Genomic DNA, 9,802 nt, shown 5'->3' on the forward strand with positions numbered 1-9,802 from the left:
GCTTCCTCCCTCAGTCCCGTCAGTTCTTGATCATAGACTACCTCTTGACATGGCCTACCAGCCTGACCGTCTTATCAGGTTTCCAGCAACTCAGCTCTCAGAAGTAGACTGCCTACTCTGTACTTGTCTGTTGTTAGTCTGGAAGCTCCACTGAAACCGTTCACCTTGGGTGACTGTTAGTATTTTACATATTGGTGGCATAGCTTCCAGCATGACAGCAACACAAGCCACCACAGTGCGGCACACTGACAGATTTAAGTGGTGGAGCCACTAGGTCGTAAACTATAAAAAAGGTTTAGACAGTACTGATCCTTCTTAGCCTGGTTCTCAGAATAGAACAAGCAGGCCTCTTGCAAGGAGAGGTGTGGGGGGAGGCCAGATGCTCAGACATTCTCCCAGAGCGGGATCAGTTGCCAGACTATATGGCAGGCCCCACTCCCTGCTGTTAAAGACAATGGACGCCTGCAGTCATCTATTTGGTTCCAGTAGGTGGTTTTACACCTTACTGATAATGGTTCCTATGGAGATCTAGTGAATAGGTCAAAGTTAAGCCCACCATCCTAAACCTAGGATCTGCCCATCTTGTCACATGTATAACCCCAATCCCTCCCCTTCCTATTGCGTGTATATCCCTAGAACACCCCCCTCTCATTACTGTATTATCTATAGGATAGCCCCTTCCAGTGACGTATGTCCTCACCTGTAATTAGTGGGCTTGCATGTCCCCAGAGAATATAAAAGGGGCCTGGGCTAGCATTAAATCTCTCTCTGTGTCTCTCTCTCTCTCCACGTGGACCATCTAGCGGGGCAGAGGTGAGCATGCTACTATGAATTGTGTCTGACTCCATTTATTTCAATATTTCTATCTCTCATGCTCTCCATAACTTTACTATGATCTTTATTTATTATCGCTGTACAATTGTGCCTACCAGGCCCGTAATGATGTGTTAGGGGGTGGCTTTCCATGACAGAGAGGTCCCATTTAATCCTAAAGCAATGTAAATCAGTGGCCATGACATCAGAGGTCCCCCGAGGCCTGCAGGAGTCTCCTCCAAGTCTTATATGTAACAAGGGGAGAACAGGTAACCCTCCACCCACTGGTTTCATTTCACTTCTCCATTTTTGCAAGGTTCTCAAGTCCTGTTTTTAAGAAAGAGGCTTCTAGAAAAGAGGTTGTGGGCAACAGTCTCCTGTGTATTCCGTGGGAGCATGAAATATGGCAGTGATACAGTAAGATGAGATATGGCGGTGATGCAGTACGCCGCTCTCTCTGCAAACTCACGCACTTTTCTTTCTTCCCCAACACCCCTCCCCACCCCCAGATAGTAAAAGACCTGGAGAAGGGTCCCCTGTTTGGAAAGCTTCCCTACCCCACCCCTTGTCATAACATTCGGTCTCAGTTCAAAACAACACCCAGATGTACTGCCCATCACCCTCTAACCAGTGCCACTTGTCACCACCTGAAACTGTCTGTTAAGTGTCTGAGCACCAGGGTCTCTATCTGGTGTCTGTTAGCTGCCTTTTCCCCAGTGCCTAACCCCAAGTCAGGGACACATAGCAGCTGTTCCCCAGGGTCTGTGCACCAGAATAAGCCCTCATAACTGGACCAGTGAGCAGCATCATGCTAAATAGATTTTAAAAATCGAAGTTGTCAAGGATTTCATTTTACTTGGGTCCATAATGAACCCTTCAAGGGAAGCAGCAGTCAAGAATACCAAATGGCTTACTGCATGGGGCAAACCTGCTGCCCAAGAACTCTTGAAAGTCTTGAAGAGCAAAGTTATCCTTTTGAGAACTAAGTGCACCTTAGAGGCCAGAATGGTGACATTCCATCTCACATACTTTGGGCATGTTATCAGGAGAGGCCAACCCCGGCAAAGGACATGCTTGGTAAAGTACAGGGTCTGCCATAAAAGAGGAAACCCCTGGATGAGATGGATGGACACGGTGACTGTGTGCTGGCGCTGGCGGGCCCATCCATACTAATGGTGGTGATGGAGCGGGCCAGACAGTGTTTTGTTCCGTGTTCGTGGGGTGGCTCTGATTTAACAGCACCTGACCACAGCAAGCTGAGTCAGAGCAGTGGGTTCGGTTTCACTTAGGTTATAAAACTAACATGTTAAGAGTTGTAAGGGCCCCCTGTAAAATGACTTATATATAAAGAAAACAAAACACGGGGGGAAATGACATGGGCCTTTCTTTGGGACACCAAGGGCAATGTTGTTTTCATTTGATTTGAATTGCTGTTGATTCCCGTGAAGTGAACTCTAACTCACCTTGACGCTATAAAACAGAGTATACTGCTCTCCCTCCTTCCCTCCCTCCCGAGGGTTTCCAATGCACTTTTTTGTTTTAAAGCACTTTCTGATGACGAGATCAAGGACTACAACTTCCAGTGCGGACTACTATTCAGAGTAAAGAAAACCAATATCCTCCCTACTGGGCAGCATGCTAGAGAAGAATGGACCCACCACACTCAGGGCAGCTGCCGTGAAGACATCAAATCACGATGTCACCAGGCAAATCCACTGCAAAACAAAACCCCATCGACGATGCTGGGAGAGTGGAGGGTGAGTGGGTTGGAAAGGGGGAACTGATTACAAGGATCCACATGTGACCTCTTCCCTGGGAGAGGGACAGCAGAGAAGTGGGGAAGGGAGACTCCGGATAGGGCAAGATATGACAAAATAACGATGTATAAATTACCAAGGGCACATGAGGGAGGGGGGAAAGGGGAGGGAGGGGAAAAAAAAGAGGACCTGATGCAAGGGGCTTAAGTGGAGAGCAAATGCCTTGAGAATGATTGGAGCAGGGAATGTATGGATGTGCTTTATACAATTGATGTATGTATATGTATGGATTGTGATAAGAGTTGTATGAGGCCCTAATAAAATGTAAAAAAAGAAAAAAAAACCCATCGCGGTTCCAGCAAGGCTCCCTGTGGCTGTTAGCTTCCATCAGGTTCAATCTGACTCATCACCACCCTGTACTCTTCACAGAAGCAGTCTTTTGCGGCACTGCCAGGTGCATTCAACCTGCCAACATTTTGCCTGGTATTGGCGAGTAAAACTTTTGCACAGACCCTCCCGCCCCCACCCCGCCCCTAGAGACCTTGAAATTGTTCCATGTTGCTTAATGCTCGTTTAATTTAAATTTATAGTTTATTTACATTTTTAATCTGGCATGCCCCATTTAAAATTTTTATTACGTCGCCTTAGGTCATTCAAGAGTTTGAATGTGCGGGGAGTCCCAAGCAAAATAAAAGCACCCTCTAAACCGGTTGACCCACTCCAGCGACCGTGGGCACCCCGCCCACTCCTCCAGGGAAAACCGAACCGGACCTCCCCGGCGGAGGAATCCTGCGCGCGAGCACTCACCACAGTCAGCTTGCGCGCTGATTGGCTGGCAAAGCTCTGGCCTCACATCAGCCCAGGCGCTCACCGCCGGGAGGGCTGGTCCTATAGGCAGCCAATCGCAAGGCTCTCCGGCGCGGGCGTGTCTCTCAGCCAATCTAAAAAGGGAGCGGTAAGAGGCGTGCCCAATCAGAGCAGGGCAGGGGGCGTGGTCACCCGTGTCCTCAAAGACCCGGGTGCTGTCACCTTGACAACCGAGGGAGTCCCTGGAGGAAATAAACCCTGAGCAGACCCTCATTTCCTGAAATAGTCATCCTTGGCACCAACCGAGGCGCAAGCCGGATCCTGAAGCAAAAGCGGAGCTTAGGGCCGTCTTGCCCGGCCAGTGCGCCCGCCGAGCAGACGACCCAGAAGCGAAGGTGTCTCGCCACGTGGGCTCTTCCAGGGTCGCCGCTAGGAAGAAAGGGGTTCAGCAGCTCCGGCTGGCGGCCGGGCTCAGACGTGTGGACGTTTCCCAGGCAGCTGCAGGTCTGAAACAGTTTTGTCTGCAGAATGCTCAACATGACCCCCTGCTGACAGGAACATCTTCAAGTACAAATCCCTTTAGACCCCAGAAAGTCTGTTCATTTTTGTAGTAAGATGCATCTTTCAAAGGTTCCCTAAGCCACTTTTCATGAACCAGTGAATATTCAAGGAGAGCTGGATTTGAAGCTCGTACAAAAGCTTGTCTTCACAGTTACATATGCCGTCTACTTTCGTCAGCCCTTACCATCTACCTCTCTGAATTTTCATGAATTTATTTCACAAGGGTTATTTTATATACACTGGCATCTGCATATAATAAAATACATAGTGCCCAAAAAACGGAGCTTGGAATCTCTGAAAGTGTTTGGAGAATGTTTATTCTTTCATCTAGGACGGGGTTTCAAAAAATGTGTAGAAAATTAATTTTTTAAAATATATTTTTCATTAGTTCCTCGAACACCCCCCCCCCCCCGCCTACTCCCCCCGTATTTGTCCATCATGGTTGAGTGGATTCCAGCTCATCGTGATCCCACACCACAAAGTAGAACTGCCCCTAGGGTTTCTTTACTGGAAAGGACCAGGGCTTTCTCCTGCGGAGCTCACTGAGCAGGTTCAAACCACCGACCTCTGTTAGCTACCTTGTGCTTAATCACTGCACCACCCAAACCAAGCTTAATCCACTGCCGTCGAGTAGATTCCAATGCAGCCGATTCCGACCCAGTAGGACAGATGAGGATATATATATATATATATATATATATATATATATATATATATATATATATATATATATATATATATATATATATATATATATATATATATAATAGTCCCTGACACTATATCTCTCACAGGAATAGACAGCTTCATCTTTCTTTCTTAGAGGAACTGGTGGGACTAAACTGCTGTCCTCACAGTTAGCAGCCCAATGTATCACCAACAAAACAAACCCAAACTCACTGCCATCAAGTTGATCACGACTCCGAGTGACCCCGTGGGACAGGAAAGAACTGCCCCTGTGGGTTTCCAAAACTAACTCTTTATAAGAATAGAAAGCCTCCTCTTTCCGCCATGGTTTGGCTGGTGGTTTTGAACAGCTGACCTGGCAGCTGGCAACCCAACAGTGCCCACTACCAGGGCTCCTTTAATAATAAATATCAATCACATTGTCATTCAGTCGATGCGCCCTGATTTCAGGCCTGTAATTACCACAGAATTCTGACTGAAGCAGATTTTCCAGGTTTTTTTCAATAACTAACCTGCCAGTTAGCCACCCAGTGTTTTTAACCACTGCACGAGCACGGCCCCTAACGTACAGGATAAAGAACACTGTAGACCGGAGGAAGAAAGGTTCCTGACTGTAATTTCACAGCTAGATGAGGCCTTCTCACCCCAGGCTCCTCGCTCCAGCTCTGGATCCGCACCCTTCCCTGTTCTCCCCAGTTCTTCCTTGACAGGCGTTTCTATATTTCAACTCTCAAATCGTTCTTTAGAAACATACTGGCATTTATATCTAAACCACACTGGGAGACAGAGACCTGCACACATCAAACCACTCACATGCTTGAGACCGCTGAAGAAGAATCTCAGCACAGAAAAATAAATCTGAGAAGTGATCGTGGCAGGGCAGATTGTAGGCACTCGGCATATGTTTATGCGCAGGTACAATTTTACCCACTAACCCTGACAGGAGGGGGAAGAGTCAAGATGGCATCCACGTAGAATTCTTAGGTTCCCAGAGTGGGTTATACTTCGGTCCTTTCCTCCCCACGCTGAAAGAATTCATGCCGAAAGTGGGCATTTATAGAGGTCTAAATACAGGCATGTAGATATGTAAATATATTTATATACAACGATAGGGAAATAGATCTATGTACATATATTTATGCTAAATACTAAGGTAGAAGATGGACATTGGAGGGGGCGATGAACAGTCAGTGCCACAGATTAACATGTATGTGGATTGTTGGGCAAACCTTCACTCAATAAGAAGTCTCCACATGTATATATATATACACACATACATATATGTGCCTAACAAATGGACCAGCCTTTTATATGTCAACTCAACAAGGGAATTGGTCCTTAAGTTACAATGCCAGGTGCCGCCCACCCTCTCATGTCCACCTTCCACCCTTGGAGACAATGGTCTTGAGTCACCCTCCAGGCCTGGAAGGGGACCCAGCTTTGTGGTTAAACTTTCAGCCACACAGTACACAGGGTCTCTAAGGTGAATGACAGCATAGGAAAGAGCATGCTCCTTAGAGCAGTGAGCTCAAAGGGGCAGCACTGACCCAAAGGACACACAGTCCAGAAGGGTTTGGAAAGGAGGAGGAGTGGAAACAGGAACTACAGGAAGAAAACGGGATAAGTGGTGTCATGTGGAGAGAATTGCAATCAATGAGCTGGAACAAAATAGGTGTGAATTGTTGGATGAAAAACTGATCTGCTCTGTAAACCTCCACTCAATCTTCAATTAAAAAGTTTAAAAAATTAAAAAACCTTTAAAAAATAATAAGTTCTGACAGCCTCATAAAATAGAAAGCTTTTACCCAGGGACAAGAGAACAACAAGAGATCTAAAATCGAGGGTGAGGAGGGCATAGAACACCTGGTGGGGTTTGATCAAGTGTAACATAGCCGAGAGGAAGTACAGAGAGCCGAATAAAGGTCGAAAATGATAGTGGGACAGGAGAAAAGTAAAAGGAAATAGAGGAAAGAACTAGGAAGCAAAAGACATTTATAGAGGTATGAACATAAGCATGTACATATGTAAATATGTTAATATATAGTGATAAGGATATAGGTCTATGTGCATATGTAGGTTAAGTATTAAGGTAGCAGACGGATTCTACTCAAGTCTTCCCTCAACGCAAGAACACCTTGTTTTAAAAACCTAACATCCTGTGATGCTCACCATTCTGACACGATTGCTGAAGAAAAAATGGGTGCATAAGCAAATGTGGTGTAGAAAGCTGATGGTGCCAGGCTATCAAAAGTATAGTGTCTGGGGTCTTAAAGGCTTGAAGTTAAACAAGCAGCCATCTAGCAGGGAAGCAACAAAGCCCACACGGAAGAAGCACACCAGCCTATGTGATCACGAGGTGTTGATAGGATCAGGTATTAGACAAGACCTGAAACAAACAACCATTTCGATGCAAACGAGGGGGGTCAGAATGGAGACCCAAAGCCCATCTGTAGACAATTGGACATCCCCTCACAGAAGATTCACAAGGAAGGGATGAGCCAGCCAAGGTGCAGTGTAGCACCGATGAAACACACACATTCCTCATTCCTCTCAGTCTTTAATGCTTCCTCCCCCCACTATCATGACCTCAGTTCTACCTTACAAATCTGGCTAACCCAGAGCATGTACAGTGGTACAGCTAAGAACTCTCAACACACAGAATCCAGGACAGATTAAACCCCTCAGGATCAATCATGACAGTAGCCATAGCTACCATGAGGACAGGGGGAAGGTAGGGGAGGAAGAGAAAGGGGGAACTGATCACAACGATTGACGTACAACCCACCATCACCAAGGGACGAACAAAAAAAGTGGGTGAAGGGAGACAGCTGATGGTGGAAACTACGAAAATTAAAATAATTTATAAATTATTAAGGGTCCACGAGGGTGGTGGGCGAAAGGAGCTGCTACCAAAGGCTCAAGTAGAAAGGACTGTTTTGGAAATGGTGATGGCAACATATGTACAAATGTGCTTGATACAATGGATGTATGGATTGTTATTAAGAGCTATAAGAGGCCCCAATAAAATGATTTATTAATTTTTTTAAAAAATTAATTAATTAAAACATTCTTTATTTTGAGGAAAACTCAAAAAAATACAATAAAATAAAAGGAAAACGCTTCAAAGGAAGGGAAGCTGGTTCTTGAAGATGTATGTGAAAAACAAACAAGGTCTGGCAAAGTGTATAAACTGTGATTTTGAAAGCACACATTCTACATGGTTATCTTGAAAATGTATTCAATGTATAGGAAAGGCTGTTACTTTATACATTATATCCATTCAACATGCTTCACGTTGGTCCTGACTCACAACAACCTGGTGCACAACGGAAGGTAACACTGCCTGGTCCTGGGCCTCCCTCACAGAGGTGGTGATGTTTGAGCCCAGGGTTAAAGCCACCGCTTCAGTCCACCTAATTGAAGGTCTTCCTGATGAAGGAGCCCCGTGCTGTAGTGGTAACGAGGTGCCGTTGTGGAAACTCACAGGAGTCATCCTGCCCTGCCCTCTCAGGTCACTAAGAGTCGGTGCCTACTGGAAGGCAGTGAGTTTGGTTGGGAAGCAGGTTCTAGCAGGTTCTCAGCACAGGGACTCCTGGTCCAAAGGACACATTCTGCCCCGGCTCTTCTTTCTTTTTTTAAATATGGAACGCTTCACGAATTTGTGTGCCATCCTTGCGCAGGGGCCATGCTAATCTTCTCTGTATCTTTTTTTTTTTTTAGTATATGTGCTGCCGAAGCGAGCACCCGGCTCTTCTTTCTTGGTCATGGTAGGACTGACACGGAACAGCACTTTGTGTTTTGAATAGAGTGACGTTTGGTGGCACAAGGGTTAAGCACTCTGCTGCCAACTGGACGGTGGGCAGTTCAGGGCCACACAGATCTAGCCATCTGCTGCAGGAACGATGGCAGCCAGGAGAAGCCTGCAGGGCAGTTCTGTTCATCTCGCTTGTGCAAGACTGATACCTTTCAAGTTCCAAATAAAGACTGAGAAACCAACTACTGATTTTTTTTAACACTGATTCTTTTTTTTTCTTTTTAGCACTGATTCTTTAAAAACAAAAAAAAGCAATACATCCCATTGTCTGTTGCCCCAAGCCACACTTTATTTAGTGATAAATAACCTGTGTTGCAGGACCAAAATTACTCCTAGGGCTAGTAACGTGGCTTTGCAGTTTTGCAAGTCTCTTTTCATCCAGCCCCACGGAAGACAGCAGGGTACTGGGGCCCGGCTCCCCGCTTTGGTCCGCTGTGTAGTCTCACACGGCGCACACAGCTCCAGCAAACTCCACTGGATGTTGACGAAGGATGAGTGAAAAAGGGAAGCAACATACGACACGCAGTATTTCACCTGAGGAGGACCCGCGGCAGCACTTTCATTCACTCATTCATTCATTCCTGTGCAAATGCGCAAACGGCTGGATGAATAAACCTTTTTAGAAGTGTTAATAATATATATATATATATTTAAAATGTTAATTAACAAAATGAGGAGCTGATAACAAGGGTTTAAGTGGAGTTAGCAAATGTTTTGAGAATGATGAAGGCAACGAATGTACAAACATGCTTTACACAATGGGTGGATGGGTGGATTGTGATAACAGTTGTATGAGCCCCCCCTAATAAAATGATTTTAAATAAATAAATAAAACTCAGAACAACTTTTAAAAAGTGTTACTATACTGTATTTGGGAATAGACACTGTTAAGCCTCCAAAGAAACACGCACATACACACACACACACACCCCTGTATATGTGAAAGGGGTGGGGGAACGGCCCTTGGGAATAACAGAAATGATGTCAGCGGTCCCCAGAGGGTGTTGTGGGTATTTAGAAAGGTTCTTAAAGTTCGAGGAGGCTCATCACTGTCATCGAGTCGATGCCTCTGTGGGTTTCCAGGACTGGAACTGTTTACAGGAGTAGAAAGCCCCATCTTTCTCCCGAGGAGCGGCTGGTGGTTTCGAACTGCCAACCACGCAGATTGCAGCCCAATGCGTAAGTTTTAACCTGGTTTTACCTGATTCCTAAGGCCGCGAACAATAACAATTTCATCCTACCTGTTAATCAAATCAAAACAAAGGAAAAGAAAACGCAAACTCTCCTGTGATCGAGTCAGCGCTGACTTGTAGTGATATCTTGTGGAGATACCGGGGGGCTCAAACTGTGGACCTTTCGGTTA

General features: G+C 45.7%; 1 non-coding gene and 1 pseudogene across 1 annotated transcript; one reads left to right on the forward strand and one right to left on the reverse strand.

Annotated features, from left to right (window-relative positions):
* Window positions 1-2,552: 2,552 nt before the first annotated feature.
* Window positions 2,553-3,988, forward strand: LOC142429579 (guanine nucleotide-binding protein G(I)/G(S)/G(O) subunit gamma-5 pseudogene; annotated as a pseudogene).
* Window positions 3,989-8,260: 4,272 nt separating this feature from the next.
* On the reverse strand, window positions 8,261-8,369 carry LOC142430003 (U6 spliceosomal RNA). Its single transcript, XR_012780496.1, has one exon. It is a non-coding gene; the product is annotated as a U6 spliceosomal RNA (small nuclear RNA).
* Between the last annotated feature and the right edge of the window lie 1,433 nt (window positions 8,370-9,802).

This window comes from Tenrec ecaudatus, chromosome 16 (assembly GCF_050624435.1).
Source record: "Tenrec ecaudatus isolate mTenEca1 chromosome 16, mTenEca1.hap1, whole genome shotgun sequence".
Classification (NCBI taxonomy): domain Eukaryota; kingdom Metazoa; phylum Chordata; class Mammalia; order Afrosoricida; family Tenrecidae; genus Tenrec; species Tenrec ecaudatus.